General features: G+C 43.5%; 1 long non-coding RNA gene across 1 annotated transcript in view; it reads right to left on the bottom strand.

Moving 5' to 3' along the window:
• Positions 1-5921: 5921 nt before the first annotated feature.
• Positions 5922-24090, bottom strand: part of LOC148540559 (uncharacterized) — a 37914-nt gene continuing 19745 nt past the window's right edge. The window contains exons 5-7 of the long non-coding RNA XR_015869581.1: positions 18599-18683; positions 12212-12456; positions 5922-6367 (exon numbers count right to left, since the gene is read on the bottom strand). This is a non-coding gene — a long non-coding RNA (uncharacterized LOC148540559). The remainder of the gene's footprint in view (positions 6368-12211; positions 12457-18598; positions 18684-24090) is intronic.

Raw genomic sequence — 24090 nt, 5'->3', positions numbered from 1 at the left:
GGTTCATCATCCGCATCATAAACATTTTCTTTGTGATTACTCAAGAGAGGGTACAAGTTACTTGTTACATTTTTATGGGTTTTTACAATGACTGTACCTGCACCCCCATCCGCACAGGGCGGTGGTGGTGCGTGTGAACCACTGGCAATACCTTCCGCAAAGCTACCTTGCTGCACGTGCGCGCTATCTCGCGGCGCACACACACCACAGTTTAGCGCTGCGTGTGCACTCTCCTGTAACGTGCTCTCGACGCTAGTTTGCGTCGTGTGCACACCTTTAAGCCACGCATCCCCCTCCCGATGCCATAATTTTAAACACTCGTTATATTTTACCTTTTTCATTCGAGAATGCACCATACAGGTGCTATCTCGGACATTGTTCAATACCTCCTTATCAAAGCTACCAATTCTGGGGAAAGATCTAACACTCTTCATTGTCATTTTAAATCATACATCACAGTACTTAATCGCATAAGCACCGTACTTAGGGCCTGATTCAGACCCACTCGCGAGCGGAGGGAGCTCCGTCGTGCGCATGCGCCAGACGCGACGAGCGAAGGAAAGTCCTTCGCTCGTTGTGTCCGATCAAAGGGGGCGTGCTGTCAATGTTGATTGACAGCACGCCCCCTTTGGTGGGCGTGCCGGGGTGTGCCGGGGGCGTGCCTCCCTGACGGGGGCGTTCCCACGGGAACGCCTCCCGTCAGAAGCCGGCCCACTGACATCACTAGTGATGTCAGTGGGAGTGATTTTGGCTCTGATAGAGCCAAAATCACTCCGGAGCTTGCGGTTGAAAACCTCAACCGCAGGCTCCGGCTCGCAAATTCGATGGTTGCAATGGTCTCGACCATCGCGGCCATCACAAAGCACGCTCGTATAGCCTGTGGGTGGTGACCCACAGCTATACGAGCGTCCAGGAGGACGCTCCATGAAAATGGAGCCCGGCCCTCATTCAGAGCGTGCGCTCTGCTCAGAGCGTACGGCTCTGAATGAGGGCCTTAGTATGTATAATATGCCATGCTGACCCAAGCGGCGCTTCCAACAGCAGCACATCATCTAACATGTCTACCATTTGCTTGGCTCCCATTCTGGGAGAACCCTAAGCTTTTCAATAGAGATTTAGACTGGTAAAAGACAGTCAAGATACTTTCACTTACCTGCGGACGATATTAACAGGATGCGCCCACACACCTATGGAAGAATAACCAGGCTGCTTCCACGCACCTAATCCCTTTTTGACTACCTTTCAACTGCTAGCATGTAGGCATTCCAAATACACCTACCCTTTTCAGTGATTTCGTCCACCCTCTGCTCAGTTCACAGTCACAATCACAATTTAGCCAAAACTGTGCGGTTCAATTACAATACTCAAATAACCCTAACTGATCACTGAATACTGCAACCACACTGAAAGCCGAAACTACAACAAAGACAACAACTACACCTGCTTATGTGTATAGACTGCGGTATCCACTACCGAGCCACTAGGCCGACACCAGGCACCTAGCACTTAGGGTCCTACGATACCCTTAACTAGGGAACATGTTACCCCTACCAACAAATATTCACTGTTACACACCCTTTTCTTGTGCAGAAAAATACACATTTTCCCAGACTATGGCAACACTGATCAATGTATTTACAACAATGCTATCTATCAATATCACCGTGCACTCTCAACGGCTTTGTTTAAAACATGTGGCAGCAATACAGGAAATACGTATACGCTATTGTGCTCACTAGTCGCATTCACAATAATACGACTACTCCACAAAACTTATTATTACCCTTACGCTATTGTGCGACTTCCCCTTTTAAACATAAAAATCTATCAATGAAGGAAAACAAACTTTTTCCTTCCTTGTCCCTGGATTCTTAATCAGCGCTCCTTAAGCCACAATAACGGGTAGCGTACTCTCGGCAACAAAGTGGTAGCAGATTTTTGAAGGCACAATGCGTTCTCCTGCTATGGCGCCTCCACCCTTTTGCTGAGAGTTCGCTGAGTTACCAAGTGACTGGTAGTGTGATTCACACTGCAAGCCCCCAACTATGGATTCCTACCTACTGGTATGGATTCCTACCTACCTATACCATCTAAAATTGTCGCTATTTAGCGTAATGAGTCGCACAAGAAATAAAGGCTTTCAGACTTTGAGTGTGGTCCCAAAGCACAAAATTTTTTAATTCAATATAAAAACAGATGGTTACACACTGTGATCTAAATACAATTAGCGCAAATAAATCATACAGACCCAAGGTACAGTTGTTACATACACACGCGCTCTGGACCCAGATACCGGCATCAATATAGAAACCTCCGTCAACAGCAAGGCAAGACTGGTATCCAAGTTTAGAGAGCCCACATATATACTCTTACAAGGATAGGCAATACAATAGAACAGTTTGGCATGATTCCATTGGTTCTTCTTCCTGGTTCTTCTGTTACAGTATAGTTCATAGGTCAATTCAAATGGACACAAACCAGCCTCCAACAGCCCTTTGTGTCCTTTTTCCCGCTGCATACTAAATCTAAGCTGGTTACATTACAGAGTACATTTTAATGTTTAACTCTCTATAGTCCATAGTTTGCAGACACATCTTGCGATCTTCTCACCGATGGTACCGGAAATCTGCAAAGACACAGTGGATCAGTACAACACCAAACACGGTCTGCTTACCATGTACTAAACCTTAGATATCAAATTACATTTATTTCACAACATTAATAATACTGAATAAACCTTGAATATTACACTTTAATACTAGGGAACCTTTTATGTAAGTGTGCAGTGTGTAAGTATTGGGGTTTTGGCAAAAGATGCTAGTTAGCGTTGTGCGACTACGTGTTTGTGGAGTACACCATGGTACATGTTTTGCAGGGTTAATCATTTTATATGTTTTAGTGACTGTCTGTATTTATATGGTGAGGACTTTCAACTTCTTTCTATTGCGTGGGAATCGCACAACGCTAAATAATAGCATCGCCGTATGTACTTATAATGGGCGGGCGGCCAGTCACAAAATAGAATCTCATTGCCATTCGCAAAATGGTGTCGCGCAGATTTAATTTTAAACAGATCTTGTCTCAGCCAATTATCCGGCTTCGACAGGTAGTTCCTGTCATTCACCCTGCAATGGGTCTGCGTAGCCTCTGCGATCGCAGTCCCGATCGCAGTGGCTGTTTAGCGCACTGCGATGCATATGTATCAGTGATCCTTGCTGAATGAGGCCCTTTATTCATACGGGTTGTTTCAGCCAAGGTAAAAAAAAAGAAAAAAAAAAAACATAAAAAAGAAGAGTCTTTGGTTGGGGCACACTTTTTGCAATAAATTACTGTGAAATTGTTGTAATTAGGATTTTAAAATATAACCTTTTGTTAATTCTCCATATAAAATAATGGGGTAACCTAACTAGAATATGTGTAAATAATTGGTTCTAGTCACCCCTAAATATACAAATAATAAATATAAGTTTACTCAATTCAATACATCTAAAAAATAAAAAGTGAAAATCATAGGTAATAATGCTGATTATCACTTAATTCTATTTTTATCAGATAATGACAATAAAGCATCAGGTGTTGAGATCAATTAAATATTATAACAGCATTAGACATCTGATGGTGTAAATAAATTCTCAGATACTACAGTACAATTCCAGCAATGAATCAGTTTCTCATAACGTGCCAAAAAATGCACATACCCAATGACTCACGCACATCTCACATACGACGATATTTCTTAGACAAGACCAGAAGCACTGGTATATTACATATTATGCAGAAAGAACCGAGTAATCACCATGCATATACTGTAACCCTTTCTGCACCAGAGGCTATTTTATCCTCCTTGCATAAATAAGACAATAAGGCAATCAGACAAAATTTGCATATCAGAGTACAAGTTATCATCATCAGCATAAACATACATTTGCCTCTTGCCTGCTAATAGAATCTTCCTTACATAGGGAAAACAACAAAAGTTAGAGGATAATACAGTAGGTGGGTGTGTTCAAAACAGAGATCACTCATTAGCCTTTTTCCAAGGTAGAAATCCTAGCATGTATAATGATGATTGACACAAAAACACATTTACCCTTATCCTCAGCCCTTATGATCTCCTTAAGAGGCAGATCAGCAGCTGTTTGAGGATACCAATCAAGAATGTTCACTAAAGGTGCATACACACGTAACGATTCTTTGAACGATTTGTCGTTAACGACGTCGTTACTGTTCAAACCGTTCAAAAACAGTTTCTGAGTTAGAACGATAATCATATAAGCGCGCTCCCGTTTGTAGTTTATCGTCCATTTCAGACTGTCCAACATAACGATTTTCATTAAGGGAAGGAACATTTTTCGTTCATCGTTGTAAAAATCGTTCATTACACTTCAAAAATTTGTTTACTTTTTCAAGGGAAAATCTGACAGAAAATCGTTGGTTACAAAATCGTTACGTGTGTATGCAGCTTTAGACATTAGTGTTTTAGCCCCTGTATTGGGATGTACGGTTAATAAAATCCTGTTATGTTTTTGGGTATTCATTTATCCATGTAACTTCTAAAATTGTTGTTTATAGGCAAATATTATAGCTTGGAAGGTTCAGAGATAGACCCATAAGTCAATACAGAATGTGATATTAAGGCAGTCCAGGACATAATCATATACAGTAAAGTACAGCATAGAGGTACCGATCCCTTCTGCTTTTCACAGTCTTCAGAGAGCGGACTGTGAAAGAGAGAACTCAGGGACAGTAGCCAATGGAAAGAGAGATAAGTGTGTGGATGCCCAACCTGTCGCGGTGTTAGGTGGCCCCTGTTGCTTTCGCATTGTAGGAGCCAGATTCACTGCCGGAAGTTACACTCGCAAACTGAAAGAAGATACCTAGCTGGTAAGATTGCTTGTGAGTCACTGCTGGTTTCTTTTGCCAGACATGCAGCAAGGAGCCGAGTGTTGCAAAGACAGGACGCACATTTCACCACTGCTGGGCTTGATCACCTGTAACCTGGCTTGGTATCAAATTGGTAAATCTATGTACCATGCGTCAGCCAATCACAGCATCATGAGGTTGATTGATTGTATTATGGTCCTATCAGATGACTGGTAGTTAAAAAACCTGAATAATTTTATTCATTACACAATTATGGAGTATATTAACCCTGCTTTATCTATAATTGTATTAACAAAGCATGGTAGCAGTATTGTATATTGAATATTAACGTACTGCTTCTAATATATCCCTCCAAGAAATGTTAAAAGCTGATCAGTAATTATTGCAGGTAGATAACGAGCTACAATTATTATTATTATCCTTTATTTATATGGCGCCACTAGGGTTCCGCAGTGCCATACATAAACAAATGAGCACACAAGAAAACAGTTATTAACAGTACAAACAATACAGGACAGATACATGATTTATACATTGCTGCATAACACTTAAATAAGCAGCATGGTGTCAGCAACCAAGGGTTGTCTGCTGTTGTAATTTAAAGTATAATTAAGTGAAGGAGAAGCACATGAGTGGGCCTGCTCGTTAGAGCTTACATTCTAAAGGGGAGGGGGCAGACAAACAGGGGTGACACAGATGGGCTGGATACAAGGGTCACAGTAATATAACATCTATGGAAAGGTTAGTCTAAACTTAAGAGGAAAAGACAATGAGTTGAGCAAAACTGCACCAAGCCTCATGATTTGGGGGCCACAACCAAGGTCCATTTGTGGGGTCATCTTGCTGCGTCGTTCGTTATGGCATTGTTGAATTTGTAAATAAACCTTTTAGTACATTCCTGCCTATAACCTCTAAGATTCACCTGCCTAGAACCTCTAAGACAAAACCTGCCTATAAACCTCTAAACACAACGCTAATTGCGTACGCAGTATGACCGCAAATAAAGACAGGAGTGGAATCTGTGGTTCCAACGCACAAGTATTATTCAGGTAAAAGTACAGCCAGTTACACGCAATCTATACATACATAATTTAGGCGTAAAAGGAAATAATACAGACCAAGTACAGTCTGGACCCAGAGATAGACTTCTGACTAGATATCCTCAGTTCACCCAAAATTCAGCATGAACTGCCAAACCAGTGTTCGGACACATATATTTATTCCCCCCCAGACTGAAACAGGACAAAGGGAGAACTTCCTGCTGATCTCATTGGTTCCCAGAGGAGAAGCATATGTAACGACACATTTAACAGGTTGTTTCAAATAGACTTTCCCTGCCTCTAACAGCTGGAGTCTTTCTGGTAACGCCTCCTTTAGCATTCTAACAGTTGAATCTAAAATATACATTTTGGTTGCTTGTAGGTTCTGCGGTCCATAACTCGAGAATGCATAATGCGATCTCCTCACCGATAGCACCGGGAAACTGTGGAAAGAGTATGCATCAGAACAACTCCAAGAATTACATGTTTATCTTGTATAATTCCTTAGTTAACAAATATCTTTATTTCTTAGCATTTAAACTAACTGAACCTTCTTGAATCATACATTTTGATGCTTATGGAACCTTATGTGCGAATATGTAGTGTGTGGGTATTTGGGGTTTGGTATAAGGACGCTAGTTATTAATGGGTGAGATTTAAGTGCATAATCTCTCATACACGAAGTGAACATCCAGCAGTGTGGATGGCTGAGGGTTGTAGTTCTACATGCCCTCTGTCAGCAGGCCCCCACCTGTTGTGTGTTCAAAGGAAAACAAAACCTCTTTTGTTCTCACAGACTCTTGTGTGAAATGCAAATGTATTATCACCTCAAACTGTGGGATTTGGGGCCATCCTGTCTAGGATTCAGGCAAATCCAAATGTGTAGATATTATATTACAATTGCCACAACTATACTTTATCTGCATCCAGGGATTCCCAATTTGTATGTAAAAATACCCATTGTCTCTTCTTATTTACTTTTACTCAGAAAGCTGGTTTTTCCCGTTGCCCTTGGTAGGTTAACAAAAAAATTGCCATCTGTTCTTAGCTCCTGAGTTATAACTTGAATTAATGCTGACCACAAAAATGGTGTCTTGCGATCTCATTTCCAAAATGGAGTCTTGCGGCCATTCGCAAGATGGCGTCGCTGCGATTAAATTTTAAACTGAACTTGTCTCACTCAATTATTCAGCTTCGACAGCATAGTTGGAGTGGATGAACAAATTGCATGGGGAGATAAGGAGGGATGCCAGCAGCATTGGGGATCCAGGTGCAGGCACAATTCATAGGCGTGGTGGAAATGTGGCGGTAGATAAAACAGTCCTTAATAGCAGAAATTGCTGATTTGTTAATTTCTCCTTCTGTTCTCCTCCTGTTTAACTCCTGAATGACTCCGGCTTCAATTTAAATATTCTATTTACATTTTAAACTAAGCAATTAAAATCTAAGCACTGTTGCTAGAGCAGCCTCGGCTATGGCAGCCTAATAGTAACTACAAGCATAATATCAAAATGTGCACATAGACAAGCAGTATGTATGTTTAGCAAAGAATAAATACATAATTAAATAAATAACTAGATTGTAAGTAAGATAAAATCAATGCATATAAGAGAAGGAAGTAAATAGTGCAATCATGACCTTCCTGCTCTGTATATAAAAAAGCGGCTGTAACACTAAAGTAGCGTTTCGTATGCAGATACACCGGTAGTTGCACACAGAACATAAACATGCTGCATATAATTTTAGTCAGCAGAAGCTGCTTGTGCAAATCACTGTGCAAATGAGACACATTTGAAGGTAAAAAGTCACACGAAAATACGCTTCATGCTACCGAGTCACACGGAGCTGCCATGTTGTGACTTGTAGCACATGGATGATAGATGTATGTGGACACATCTGTATGTTATTAGACTCCTCAAAATACCCATTATATGCCATTAGACACCATCCATATATGCCCATTTACCTTTGCGACTGGGACCCATGTAGATAGGTGGTAAAGCATAGTTACCTTGTCGGCCCATTACTGGAGTGCCGTATGTGACCCCCACACTCAGGTCATGTAACAGGCATGCAGGTCCAACTTACAGCACAAAGACTCGATCCTGCTTCCAGCCGAAAGCCAGCCAGTTGCTATGCCACTTAAAAGTGTTCCACATGGCAGGGGTTGCCAACCCCTGATCAAGTCCATCATGAAATATATAAAGCAGCAATTATAGGAGGCAACTCGAGCAACTGCACATATCACTCAGAATTATGGATGAGTAACATTGCTCATTTTGCGACCACAACAAAGTGATCAATGTTGTGGTCACAATATGCTATTATAGATGATTCAACGGCACATCAATAATACACGAGTTGTCATCCCTAGAGCATCAGTTTGCATAATTTTTCTGTTATTATTTGAAGAATGACGTCACAATATGGTGTCCTTTTACAAAGCTTTGGGCTTGCCCTACTATCACATCTCATATTGCTTATTGCAGGTATAGTTTATTAAACTGATGACAAATGGTAAAAAACTGAGTAAGTTCAGCCCAGACAGCATCATCTATGTGCAGCATGGAGCATCAAGAAATAGCAGTTTCTATGGAAACGTAACGTCTTACTAGCCTGTGATGTTAAATTGATCAGCTACTACATACATGCACACAGGCCTGATTCTGAGTCACACGCAGTGCCTATATTCATGTTTTTTAACTTTGTGTTTAAGTTACTAAAAAGTCATACAGGCATGTGTCCCACAGTGTATATGCACAGAGGTGCAGTAGTAAAGACGCGCAGTATACGAAGTGCTTTGGAAATGTGCTGGGCGGAAACTGAGAGGTGCCTATTCAGATGCAAAAATGGTCCATCTTATGAACATGTTATGGGAGTGCCGCGGGCCTGTTGCTGAAGTGTTTGCGTACTTAGATGCTTAGTCGATCACATTGGAGACCATAGTCTGACAGAGAATTTGCGTCTAGCATGGGGCTGTAACAAGGTTCATGGCAGTGGCGGAACTCCCGGAGACAATGGAGTCATTTGCCGCCGGGCGTCAGCCCTGAAGGGGGCACCTGGCTCCATTGTCCCCGGGAGCTGCATGGAGAAGGAGCGCCGCTGATCGGTGCTCCACCTCCATTCGCGTAACTACGGAGGGTGCAAGGGGTGCGGTCGCACCCCTGAATGTGTTACCAGCGGGCGCCCGGCTCCTATCCTCCTGGCGGTAGCTGGAGGACGGAGCTCCCTCCGTCTTCCGGGTCCCGCAGCGCACTATGGGAGTGACGTCATAACGTTACTCCCATAGTCCCGAGTAGCAGACGCCGGGGATGGACGGCAGCAGCACTGGAGCGGGGATAAAGGTAAGTGTTTGTTTTTTTGTGTGTGCGCGCGCGGTGGGGGCCATCACTACTGGGGGCAACTACAGGGGCCTCACTACTGGGGGCAACTACAGGGGCTCACTACTGGGGGCAACTACAGGGGCCTACTACTGGGGGCAACTACAGGGGCCTACTACCGGGGGCAACTACAGGGGCCTACTACCGGGGGCAACCACAGGGGCTCACTACCGGGGGCAACTACAGGGGCCTACTACTGGGGGCAACTACAGGGGCCTACTACTGGGGGCAACTACAGGGGCCTACTACTGGGGGCAACTACAAGGGCCTCACTACTGGGGGTAACTACAGGGGCCTCACTACTGGGGGCAACTACAGGGGCCTACTACTGGGGCAACTACAGGGGCTCACTACTGGGGGCAACTACAGGGGCCTCACTACTGGGGGTAACTACAGGGGCCTCACTACTGGGGGCAACTACAGGGGCCTCACTACTGGGGGCAACTACAGGGTCCTCACTACTGGGGGCAACTACAGTGGCCTACTACTGGGGCAACTACAGGGGCTCACTACTGGGGGCAACTACAGGGGCCTCACTACTGGGGGTAACTACAGGGGCCTCACTACTGGGGGTAACTACAGGGGCCTCACTATTGGGGGCAATTACAGGGGCCTCACTACTGGGGGCAACTACAGGGGCCTCACTACTGGGGGCAACTACAGGGGCCTCACTACTGGGAGCAACTACAGGGTGCTCACTACTGGGGCAACTACAGGGGCCTCACTACTGGGGGCAACTACAGGGGCCTCACTATTGGGGGTAACTACAGGGGCCTCACTATTGGGGGTAACTACAGGGGCCTCACTACTGGGGGCAACTACAGGGGCCTCACTACTGGGAGCAACTACAGGGGCCTCACTACTGAGGGCAACTACAGGGGCCTCACTACTGGGGGCAACTACAGGGGCCTCACTACTGGGGGCAACTACAGGGGCCTCACTACTGGGGGCAACTACAGGGGCCTCACTACTGGGGGCAACTACAAGGGGCCTCACTACTGGATGTACTGCATAGAGGGACCATTACTGGGGAGCACTACATAGGCGGACTACTACTGGGGGCATTATATAAAAGGAACTGCATAAGGGGGGCGGCGGCAGCTGGGGCTGGCAAAGGTGCTGGGGGGTGGTACATTTTAGTTTGGGGGGGCACCAACATTTATCTTGCCTCCGGGCACCTGGGATGAAGTTACGCCACTGGTTCATGGGTGCAACCAATGGTTGCGACTAAAGACGCACCAATCTGTATTTCATAGTCTAAAGATGCTGAAAGTGGGCATCTCAGTCCTTGCACAGTCCGACACACAGCTGTATAACAGGGAAGGGCCTGTAGCGGTATTAGCATAAAGTCGCATACGCAAGACTCAGTACAGTACATACAGTACATATTGGGGATCAGCTACACATGCAATAAATGTATTGATGTCCAGTGGGACACATCTTCAGGTGCCTTGGTCCAAAACCGAGATACATTTGCATTAGGTGTACGTCAGGCTTAGGTAGTGTTTTTACTTGTGCCCCATGAAAGCATACAGATAGCACAGATGTGACATGACAGTGTTAATAGTAAATTACAATATAAGTGTCATGTACTGTACAGTGGTGCAAGTAGAAAAAAATTTCTTAGTGGTCCTTTATGCGCATGCCAAAGGCACGTGTGGAAAAAAAATGGGTGTGGCCACTTGAAATGGGGGCATGTCATGATACCACTGAAGACACTGAAGCTCCCTGGGCAGACAGTGGAAGATAAAAGTATACTAGGAGAGCAAGCAGATAGAGTAAACAGTTTAATAGTCAAATGACAGTATAATGATTAGTCAAAACAGAAATATTTAAGTCTGCAATGTAAGGGCATGTAAGCATATAAATATGTAAAATGGTATAAACACTGGTATTATCACAATATGGAATTAGTTCATATACATACCCCTAAAATTCCAGATGGAAATCCAAACTACATTAGATAAGTTAAAAAGCAACAAAAATAACAAATTGTTGAAAGGGGATCTGCTTGTAGCAATCCAATTGTAACCAATAAAAGAGCTCTTAATTAAAACAGCTGTATCTTGTAATGAGAAAAAAAATAATTTTCATGATCCCACGCCACTGATCAACTCAATACTTGTATAGTGGTTTGATAGTAGTGCCAAACAATAATTTGTTTAGTTGATGGATTTATAAGAGCCGTAACTTGCAGTATTCGAATGAACAGTAAGTCAGTAGCAATTTATGCATTCGGTATGATTTACCGGCAGCGGCAGCCCGACAGAGGAGGAAATCCTGATTGTCCTAAAGGTAAGTATAAACTAACCTAATTCTATCCCCTAACCCTCCTTTAGGGTGCCTAACCCTAACCTCCCCCCCCTGCACCTACCCCTAATCCCCCCACTAAGTGCCTAAACCTATCCCCCCCTTTCCCGCCGCCTAAACCTAAGTCCCCAGGGAGGGTGCCTAACCCTAACCTCCCGCCGGGGGTGCATAACCCTAACCCCCCCTTCCCCTACCCTGACCCTAACCTCCCGGGGGGGTACCTAATCCTAAATCCCCCCCGGGAGCTCTAAACCTAACCCTCCCCCCACGGCCGTCCGCGCTCGGCATCCCTTCGAACGGAATGCCGGGCGCCGGTCTCCTGGCATCGGTAAAATGACAGGCATCTAGATTTAGACTCCTGTCATTTAACCCTCGCCGGGATTAAGCAGTCGGGAAGCCGGTGGTCGGCATTGCGTCCGCCGGCTTCCTGAACGTATACCGCAATTTATATAGCAATACCCTGCAATAATGGCATCAGGCTATAGAAGATGTTAAGAGCAACCGTGTAGCTAGCAGGGAGCTGCTATAAGTCTTGATCAGAGACTGTGCAATCCGCGCTGCAGTATGAAAGCCTGTAGCTGGCAAGGCATTACTCACACGTGGGTGGCAGTGTAGAGATGGCCGGTGTACAGCGGTTGGGAGCAGGTATACAATGAAACCAGAACAGCTGTATATCTTTAGTCCAGTCCTTTCAACAAACTCCGTAGAAGAGGTAGACTAACGTGTTTCTCAGCTGCACTCCAATAGCCGTTTCATCAGTAGCAGTAATCATCAACCTCGTTCATGGGGTTTTAGTACCTTATGTACTAATTGCGCTTGCATGAAAAAGGTGTGAGTTAACCCTTTAGGGAATAGTAAAAAATGGAGAGCAAAGTAAAAGACACACTAATAAAGAAAAACATAGCTGGCATTATATACATTCATTTATTTTGAAACCTAGTGATGGATAAAGGAGAATATTCATACATCATTTTAAAAACAGCACAATAAAAGTATTACAATAAGAAGTGAATATATAAATACATGCATATAAGGACATGTGTAAAAATATATCTATTGATATACAAAAGCACATTGAAACAAAATATGGTTAATAGGGACACACATGATGTATCATAGAAGTGCAAGTATTAGCAGTATATGGAGTGCAGTAAAAAAAAAAAATAGATACATTGTGGTGCAAATGATGAACATTCAGTTATAGATGAGTGATAAGCCAGTGATATAGCCCCGTCAGTGATATATATTTAGACTGAATGACAGTGGAGCATCAGACGACATCACAAAACAGTGCTTTAACATTGGAGTATCTTCATTGACAGTGTGCCTAACCTAGGTGGGGAGGGGGACAAGAGAAGGGGAGGAGAGACTTATGTCTTGCCTGTTAAGTCTTTTTCTTCGACTCCATAGGGCAGTGATTTTCAACCTTTTTCAACTCGAGGCACACTACGCAAGATTTTAAAATTGCCAAGGCACACCATCCATACGGCATGCGCAACCTATGAAAAAACATACATATTGGCTCCCACATAAAAAAAACACACCCACTGGCCTCCACAGGAATAAAACATACTACATTGGCCTCCACAGGAATAAAACATTCTACATTGGCCTCCACAGGAATAAAACATACTACATTGGCCTCCACAGGAATAAAACATACTACATTGGCTTTCACAGGAATAAAACACACTACATTGGCCTCCACATGAATAACACATACTACATTGGCCTCCACAGAAATAAAACGCACATACATTGGCCCTAAAGAAATAACAAACACATAAATTGGCCCCCACAGGAATAAAACGCACATACATTGGCCTTCACAGGAATAAAACACACATACATTGGCCCCCACAGGAATAAAATGCACATACATTGGCCTCCACAGGAATAAAATGCACATACATTGGTCCCCATGGGAAAAAAAAAATAACATTGGCTGCCCTCCACAGAAACAAATAAAGACATTGCTGACCACACAGAAAAAAATATAAACCACATTGCTTCCCACAAAAAATAAAACCATTAGCTGGCCCCCAAAGAAAAAACCCTCATTGCTCCCCCAAAAAACAAATCACACTGGCTACCTCATAAAATATAAATTTACATTTTTCTAGACCTACCTGTCCCGCATCAGCTGCCCCACAGTGCAAAGCAGTCTGTCAGCTGCTTGTGGAGCAGTCAGCGGTGTCCATTAAGGGCTGGCCAGAGGAGCTCAGTGGCAGCACTGCCCGGACCGCAGTTCTTTAATGTGACCGGCGGCTCTCGCACTGCAGCACACTTCACAACCATTAAAAACCTCTGCCATAGGGGACACAGGGTCTGGACACCAAACAGTTAAATACAAATAGCCCAGGCTCCTCACCACTATACCCCTCCCCCAGACAGAGGCCCTCAGTTTCTAGTTTGCAAGCCCACGGCAGAAGCGAGGCAGGGGAGAAGAGAAGGAAGGCCGGAAGACATACAGAGCCATCCATCCCATGGAGAGCACAGTCGGATCGGTCACCAAGGAAACACACCCCAGCAGACAGGTGCGTCAGAGTGGGTGCACTATGCCCCTTATAGAGTTGAAGAAAAAGACTTAACAGGTAAGACATAAGTCTCCTTTTCTTTTTTGTCCACTAGGGGACACAGGGATGTCCCAAAGGTGTCCCTTATGAGTGGGATGCACCTGAGCTACAGTGAGCACAGAACGCCCGAAGGCGGCGTCCGAGGATGCAAAAGTATCAAAAGCATAAACCCTGATGAAGGTATGAGCAGACGACAATTTGGCAGCCCTACAGAGCTGTTCTGCAGAAGCCACACAGCGTGCTACCCAAGAAGTTCCAACTGACCATGTGGAATGTGCTGTCACCACGGCAGGGACAGAACGGTTCAGCAGGGAGTAAGCGTGGAGAATGGTGAGGCGCAGCCACCAGGCCAAGGTTTGTTTCTAAGCCGGCCAGCCCATCTTAAAACCATCATACAGAATAAAGAAAGAGTCTGACTTATGGACATAAATCCGGAGGGCCCTCACCACATCCAACGAAGCTTCTGGTTGAGAAGAATTTGTAGTCTGGAATGCAGGAACAACAATCTCCTGATTAATGTGGAAATGGGATACCACTTTGGGAAGGTAGCCCAGGCGAGTCTGCAACACAGCCCAGTCTGAATGGAAAACCAGAAATGGGGAGCGACTTGAAATAGCGCTCAAATCAGACACCCGCTGGGCAGATGTGATGGCTAGTAGAAAAGCAGTCTTCCACGTAAGCCAGCGCAAATCCACCAACTGTAACGGCTCAAAAGGAGCCGACTGCAGAGCTCGGAGAACCAAAGAAAGGACCCAAGGAGCCACAAATGTTAGCTGAACATGGAGAACTCCTTGGCAGGAGCCTCAACAGCAGGGAGAGACATAACTCCTGAGAAAGAAGTCGAGTCTGAGCCTTGAGGTTCGGGCGAGACTTGATCCATCTTTTCAGAATGAGACCTTGGAGAGGCCTGGGAGTGAAACTGACCCTACTCCACCATATCGAACGTTGAGACCAACGACCCCAGAATCTGCATGCACGAGCGTACGGACACCAGATGCTGACTGAGAAAGTTCGTATTCTGGTCTGTAAGGGCAAAATCTTTTCTTGAGGGATGAATACTCGATGAGCTCTGGAATCCAACACTGCTCCTAGGTGGAGCATCTCCTGGGACAGAGATAGCGTGGATTTCTTCCAATGGATTATCCATCCGTGACACTGTAGAAGCTCTACAGGCAGATGGATGTGCTTTTTGAGAACTGTTGGAGATTGCACCAGTAGAAGCAAGTTGTCCAGGTATGGTAAAATTCTGACGCCCCTTCTGTGCAGATGTGCTGCTATCACTGCCATGACCTTCATGAATACACGAGGGGCCGTGGACAGACCAAAAGGCAATGCTTGAAACTGGTAGTGACGGGTTTGGATAGCAAACCTGAGAAATTGTTGGCCTGGGAGTGAAACTGACCCTACTCCACCATATCGAACGTTGAGACCAACGACCCCAGAATCTGCATGCACGAGTGTACGGACACCAGATGCTGACTGAGAAAGTTCGTATTCTGGTCTGTAAGGGCAAAATCTTTTCTCGAGGGATGAATACTCGATGAGCTCTGGAATCCAACACTGCTCCTAGGTGGAGCATCTCCTGGGACAGAGATAGCATGGATTTCTTCCAATGGATTATCCATCCGTGACACTGTAGAAGCTCTACAGGCAGATGGATGTGCTTTTTGAGAACTGTTGGAGATTGCACCAGTAGAAGCAAGTTGTCCCTGGTATGGTAAAATTCTGACGCCCCTTCTGTGCAGATGTGCTGCTATCACTGCCATGACCTTCATGAATACACGAGGGGCCGTGGACAGACCAAAAGGCAATGCTTGAAACTGGTAGTGACTGGTTTGGATAGCAAACCTGAGAAATTGTTGGAAAGTGGGTCGTATAGGGATATGCAAATATGCATCCTGTATATCAGATTCCATAAAGTCTCCCAGTTCAATGGCTAGAATGATGGACCGAAGGTACTCCAATGCGAATCTGGGAATCCAAAGGAATTTGTTCATGTGTTTCAATTAAGGATGGGTTGAAAGGAGCCGTCCGGCTTCTAAACCGGAAATAGATTGACGTAAAAGCCTACCCCTCTCTGGGATGGGGGAATTGGAATGATGACCTCTGAGGCCAAGAGAGAGCGAATAGACACCTCAAGAGCTTCAGCCTGTTCTGGCTGTGTAGGCAGGCCGGTGGAAAAGAACTGGGAATGTGGACTCTGTCGAAAATTGAGAGCGAAGCCCTGAGACACGACACCTCTGACCCAAGCATCTGTTGTGGTCTGCATCCACACTGCCAAAAAACGAAGAAGCCGGCCTCCCACTCAGAAGTCCCCTGGAGAGAGTCCCGCCCCATCATGTGGCAGACTTGTCTGCCGGCTTGGCAGCTGGATGTCTAGTGGACCAGGGTTGCTTACCTCTGGGCTTGGAGCTTTTAGAAGCAGAAACCTGGCTTCTGGGAAATGACTGACCTCTGTCCGTGCCCTGAGGACAAAAGGAATGAAATGTTGAAGTCTTGGATCTCGGAGTGGTAACCTATGGTAAGAAAGCAGATCTAGAATCTGCTAATGTAGTCACTATCTTGTCCAATTCTGGACCAAACAAGACATCACCTGAATAGGGAAGGGCTTCCAGAGCCTTCTTCTATTCCGTGTCCACCTTCCAGGTGCGCAGCCAGAGTGCTCTTCTGGCTGCTACTGCTGAAGCAGAAATCTTCTAAGTTAAAATTTCGGAATCTATGGCTGCTTGGGAGTGATAAGAAGCTGCTTCTCTCATGTGCGTAACCATAGTAACTAAGTCACCTCTGTGTGCACCTGAGGTAAGACCTTCCTCCAAAGTGTCTGCCTAGTGGTCCACAGCTTTAGCCACCCAAGTCGATGCAAGGCCTGGACGAGCCAGAGCCCCTGCATTAACATTAATGGTCCTTAAGAAATTTTCCAGTTTCCTGTCCATGGGATCTTTAAGAGATGTTGTGTTAGGGATAGGTAGAAGGGATGACCTAATAAGCCAAGTGATGTGTATTCACCAGGGAAGGAGACTCCCACTTAGCACTATACGCTGCAGGGAGAGGGTAAAAGGTAACAATATGCTTGGAAACCTGAAAGCATCTGCTAGGTTGAGTCCACGCCTCTGCTAGGAGGTCTTCTAGCTATGCAGACGGATGACGGAAATTCCGCCACTATCTTTTTCTGTCATTTAAAAGACAAGTGCCTTGGATCTGGGATGTTGCTCTGAGTCCTCCACTAGAAGGATAGCTTTGACAGCCCTAATGAGAGCCTCTACGTCTACTGGAGACATAGCTTCCTCAAGGACAGAAGACGTCTCCACATCAGATGCATTGGAAGCACTAGCCTCACCATCAGAAGAAACTTCTGAATCCGAACCTCCGCCAGATATTGGAGTGGAGTTTTGCGTGAAGTAGGCCTATGCCTAGGAGCCCTATCCTTATCAAGCATCTGCTGAAAGGATATGGATATCTGAGTCAACCCTTGCACTGACTGGTCAAAAGTCTGCATCCAGGGTGGCTCTATGTCCCAGGAGAGTGCCAGCTGTGGCTTGCGGCTCCAGTGTAGTGGAGACCACGACTAACGTCACTGACCCAGTTGCCAGTGCTGCAGTCTCCGGTGCTGGTGCGGTGGAGTAGCAGTGGAGGAGTCCTATAGGACGCCTGCCACTGCACACTCAGTAAACACACTTACATAAAAATAAAATAAAATGAGCTATAGGGGACCACCTAAAGCAGCCCCCCCAAAATCTGGTGCCCAGCTCCTACCAGCATCATACTCAAAACTGAGGGCCTCTGTCTGGGGGCAGGGTACAGAGGAGAGGAGTCTGGGCTTTGAGGGTATTTGTATTTAACGGTTTGGTGCCCAGACTCTCCTCTCCAGGCTTTACACAAAGTGTCATCCCTGTGCCCCCTAGTGGAGGAAGAACAAAAAACCCGTATCCCAGTGCGGGACCAGATCCTTTAGCCCTTAGGGACCTAAGGTGTCAAATGGAAAATATGGGAAATATTAGATGTTATTTCATTTGACTGTGTCATTCATATCATGTTAAGTTAGAGTATGTAATTTAAAATTCCAAAAAGCATTTCTTCTGCATAGCAAACTATATATATCTCCACCTCTAAATGTAGATTTGATCTTCTCAATGGCCTTAATGTTTAAACCTGTAATATCATTTTTCTGACAAGTAGCTAAATGATGTGATAAGCTAAGGGTGCTGTGATAAGGGCCACTTCTTATGGCCCTAAAGAATGTTACGTCTGTGTTCTAAAAACCTAATGTGGAGGCTACGGGGTAAATATACTAAGGTTGAATTACATTGAATGCGGCTAAATCACACGTTAAATGCATATTCCAAATTCACTAAAGGTTAAACTCTGATGACTTTGCTCCATTCGATATCTAAAACTCTGCTGACAATACCTGTAACTTGGCCGGTAACATGTTTTCGGACACATAGAGCATCGGAAACAACTCGGCAGCAGTTTGCCATAGAAAGCAATAGGACCTGCAAATTTACTAAGAATTAAAATTTGTTTTAATGGATGAAATATAGTGCAAATCACTCGCAAAACACACAAAAAATAACTCAAACAGAACACCTTTTTCTATTCCAGTTTAATATCTGAGCCTACACAGATGCATGCATGGATCAAGTAGATCCGTGATACATGCATCTGTGTATAAATAAATAAACACAGAAGCATGGACGGGATCAGTGAGATCCGTCTGTGCTTCAGTTATAAAAAAATTAAAACCTGTGTAAATTAGAAAAAAAAAAGGTGTGACCCCCCTCCCCCCCAAAAAAAACAACCAGCTCTCCAGGCCTGTGCTGATAGCCAGGGGTGTCGGGGATAACCCTAGGGTGCCCTGGAGAGGGGGACCCCTTTATTGGGGGGGGAGGTCCCAGCTCCCCAGGGATCCCAGGCCTGGGCTGACTAGCGGTCAGGGGTAATGCTTTGGCGTGGGACCCGGTGAAACGGTTTCCCTGGCTGTGGCATTACCCCCCCCACTAGAAACAGTCCGGTGCTAGTTCTAGAATTTACAGGTGAACCCTGTGCATTTTTCCCCCTGTGTTATCAGAACCAGGACCGGCTCAGAGCCCAGTGCTGGATGCACTTAATACAGGGGGACCCCTACGTCATTTGTCCCCTGTATTTAGCACAACCAATACTGGGTCTCCAAAGCCCGGTGCTAGTTGTAATTTTAGGGAGGGAGCCACATTGTTTTTTTTTTTAATTTTAGAAACGGACTTGGATGGTGTAATGTCCCTTTGTGTAAAAAGAAAGCTGGGGGCCAGTTTATGTTTCAAAGTCAATACTTTTCTAAAAAAAAATAACCCATCCTCTCTTAGGTAGAAACGGTTCCAAAATTTATTGTACTGAAGAAGAGATGAGTTTCTCACAATAATTCTACTAATATCATTTTCAGATTAATTATATTGTGTAATGAAAGCAAGAGATCGATCTGTATTATGCAAAGGTACACATGTATTCTTTGACTTCACAGTTTGCCCTCATGACATTGGGTTAAATAGTAGTGATGATGTAGAACACAAAGAATCTTCTTTTAGAGCAGGGGTGGGCAATAAGCAGCCCTCCAGCTGTTGTTGAACTACAAATCCCAGCATGCATTGCAACATTTTTAGCATGGCCAAATAGCAAAACTGTGGCAGGGCATGCTGGTATCTGTCATTTTACAACATCTGAGGAGCCGCTTATTGCCCACCCATATTTTAGAGCTTTATTTATGAGTAGGATAACACTGTCTCACAAACGCAGAGTACATAACTTTACTTTGTGTGTTTAAAGCCAAATCAGTGGAGCAGTTTCTTCTGAGACAATGGAATTGTCCTTTAGGTATATTATTTTTCTAAGGCCTGTGATGGCTACTCGTATAATGTAGGCATTTATGACAGACCACCTCCTTAGTATAAGTAGCAGAATTCATTTTCCCATCAATAATGGAAACTGTGATGTCAAGATAGTAAATACTTGTCGTGCTAAAGGTGTTTGTAAATTTAAGACCAAAAATGTTACAATTCAAATAATTAACAAACATCCCCATTCCAAATAAAAAATAAATCAACGTATCTGCCATAGAGGACCAGATTCGCCCCAAAATCACCAGTGCAAATATAGTGTTATTCGAACAGACCAATATATAGATTGGCATTACTGGGGACAAATCTGATCCACATGCCTGTAAATTAAACTGTGCATCAAATAAAAAGAAATTGTGTTTCAAAATGAATCTAATAGAAAATAAAATAAAGTTACGTGAGGCCTCTCCTACTTCTAAATCCAAGCTCAAGTAATGATTAACGGCCAATAAACCAAATATGTGTGGTATATTGGTATATAAATACTCAACATCGCAAGTTAATAGTATATAAAAGCCCTTACAATCGACGGTCTCTAATTTTTGTAAAACGTGTGTAGATCCCCTGATGTAAGAAAGGAGAGATGTCACGTAACCCTGTAAATGTGTATCCACATAGGCGGATATATTTGTGATGGGCGTCCTGGTGGAAAACATAGTGTTTTGTGTACTTGTGGTAGGTGATAATAGATAGGAATCACTGGATGTGAGACAAACAGAAATTGTAAGTCCTCTTCCGAAATAGCATTGAGTTCAAAAGCTGAATCTAATAGAAGTTTAAGTACAGTGCTTCTTGAAACATGGAAGTAGGATTGGCTGAAAGTTTGGAATAAAAATTAGTATTCTCTGTCTATGGTCCTCTAATAAAAAATCTTCAATATTCTGAATAACTATGTTTCAGCCTTTGTCTGTGCTTTCTAATAATACATTAAACAAATAAGGATAATTAAGGATAAAAGTAAGTCTTTCTGATTTGGTGAGGCTCTCTCTGTAAAAGTGACTACCTGATCTAGCACATAGATTTTTAAAATCTCATCGTGGTAGTGAAAAAACTCTTAATAAATGATCATCTGTGTTGTAAGGGATCAAAATCATGGGCTTTGGAGCAGAGGGGGAGCAAAGGGAGCGACCGGCCCCTCAAACGGTTGAAAGGCGTTAGTGGCTGCAAACGGTCAGGGGCTGTTCTTTATAGCAATAGGCTACACGGCCCCTGCACCGCACGGAGGAGGAGGCGTAATGTGCAATCAAATTCAGATGCTTTTTTGAAAGATATTACCAGGTTTATTAATATCAAAAATCTTTATTTCTGAATCTTTCATATCACCATTTTCCGATAGACGTGATTCTAGGCTCTGAAGAGACCGCTGATCCTCTTCATTTAGAAGAATGAGAGAACCTTCAAGTTTTTGTTTGCATAGATTTCATGGCAAAATACCTTTTCCGACTCAAGGCCTGATTTATCATACTCACAACGAGTGGTAAAACTCATTGCGTATGATAAATGATGCTTCAGCCAATCAGCTCCCAACTGTCATTTTTTAAACAGATGACAGTTAGGAGCTGATTGGCTGGAACACCATTATCATATGTAACAAGTTTTATCACTCATTGCAAGTGATAAAACTTGTTGATAAATAAGGCCCGCAGTGTTTAAACATACTTACTGAGATCCACAAACAGATTAAATAGATTTGGCTTAGCATGAAGAGCGAATTTGAATCCTCTAATACGTAAAGAGTTTCCTGTGGCATTCAGTTTTTTTTGTATGACAAATTAAAAATATTCTTAGGGGTTAATTCCATTTAACTTTTTTATTGCATTTATTGACTCGTCTCCTACCCCTAAACTCTCATTTCTTCTTCTTTTTGATGTAAACAGAGGCCTGTGGCTCCCTCTCGTTACATTGGAAGCAAATCTTAGGGAGAAAGATTTCTCTCCTCTATAAAAGAAGAATCTGATGAATATTTGTTCCTAGTGCGACCCTGTGTCTCACTTTTATCCTTCTTGGTGTATCTAGTGAGAGTCTCTTCTCTTTCACTGAGGGATTTGTATTTATTTGGATGTTCAAAATCGCTCCATGATTTTCTCCTGGTTATCCCAATTTTTTGTTGGGGTGTTTGTTTTTCCATATAATAATCATTATTATACTGCTTCCTATGGGAACTGTGCAGTTGTCTTTGTTCTCTTGGGGTGCGATATGCAGTAGGATGCATTTGAATTAAATCTCCTTGATGTCGTAAAAGGTGTATAGCTCCTTTTTTTTGTGATAGGGTGGCGTCTTATTGCATCTATTAAAGGTGCGTACCTGATCTCTATCGTAATCATTTCTATCTCTAGATAATTTATTATCGTTAAATTGGATCAAAGATTTCTCAAAATCTTCAATCTTTCTATTTAAGCTGGACATCCACTATACAATTTTCTGTCAGATATCTGTCCAATCTGGCTGGTTGGAATGAAAACCTGGTAATGTATGGGAGCAAATGACAGTCGATCATATGGTTTCAAATACTGAAAAAAAGGACAAAACAATTTGTTCAAAATAGTTAAATTTGTGTGTTTTAACCAATTTGTCTGAACGACCATTTCTGGCTATTTTCCAGTGTTTGTGAGCAAATGGACGATTGTCATTTGCTCCCATACATTACCAGGTTTTCATTCCAACCAGCCAGATTGGACAGATATCTGGCAGATAATTGTATAGCTTTAGTTTCAAATCTCTATTCTCAAAATCTTGATGTTTAGAGAAGGCTAAAACTGCTTGTTGTATTTTCTCATTCTGATTTTGAATGAGACCAACCTTATGTTCTCTATGTTTTATAAGTAGCTGCATAAGTGTTTTGGAACAATGATCTAGTGCTGTGTTCCAATCTTCTCTAAAGGAAAGGTCATCCTTAAAGGAGAATGATTTAAAAATTATAAGGCCTTTATTATTATTTATTTATTAACAGTTTCTTATATAGCGCAGCAAATTTCATTGCGCTTTACAATTTGAATCACCATTAACATTATACTGGGTTGTAAAAGACATACATACATACATAAAAGACATACATAAGGGTAAGAGGGCCCTGCTCGCAAGCTTACAATCTATAGGGAAATAGGTGTTGATACACAAGGATAGGTGCTACATATTGCAAATTGATCCAGCCCGATTGCAGATGTTCTTGGTGGGCTGTATAATCCAATCATACTGGAAAGTTGGCCTAGGGTTAGGAGGATGTTAAATTGAAGAGAGAGAATATGTGATAGGTGTTTACTATAAGAAGAGAGTATTAGATAGGGAGCTATAAAAGGTTAAGTGGGCGGTCCTGGAATCTGATAAGCTTGTCTGAAGAGGTAAGTTTTCAGAGAACGCTTGAATGTTTGGAAACTAGTAGAAAGTCTTATTGTGCGTGGGAGGGCATTCCACAGGGTGGGTGCAGCCCGAAAAAAGTCCTGTAACCATGCACGTGTACAAGTAATGCGCGGGGATGAGAGACGCAGATCTTGTGCAGAGCGGAGATGTCGGGTTGGAAGATATTTTGAGATAAGTGAAGAGGTGTATGTTGGTGTAGTTTGGTTAATAGCTTTATGTGTGAGTGTAAGTATTTTAAATTGAATATGATAGAAGACCGGCAGCCAATGGAGGGACTGACAGAGTGGATCAGCAGACACTGAACGTTCGGTGAGAAAGATCAACCTCGCAGCTGCATTCAAAATGTATTGTAGTGGGGAGAGCCTGTTGCGGAAAATAAAGAGTGCGTGTATTAGAGTTTTTGCAGTGTCTTGTGTAAGATATGGTCGAATTTTGGCTATGTTTTTTAGATGTATGTAACAGGATTTAGAGACAGATTGAATGTGGGGAACAAAAGACAATTCAGAGTCAAGGATGACACCTAGGCAGCGAGCTTGTGGGGTGGGGTTGATTGTCGAGTTGTCAACAGTAATAGAGATATCAAGTTGGTAATTACTATTGGCCGGTGGAAATATAATTAATTCTGTTTTGGATATATTAAGTTTGAGGTGACCATTGGGGGGGTTAGGCACCCTGC

This window comes from Taudactylus pleione, unplaced genomic scaffold (assembly GCF_031769625.1).
Source record: "Taudactylus pleione unplaced genomic scaffold, aTauple2 ptg000019l, whole genome shotgun sequence".
NCBI classification, from domain to species: Eukaryota; Metazoa; Chordata; class Amphibia; order Anura; family Myobatrachidae; genus Taudactylus; species Taudactylus pleione.
This window is presented reverse-complemented; position numbering and strand designations above follow the sequence as displayed.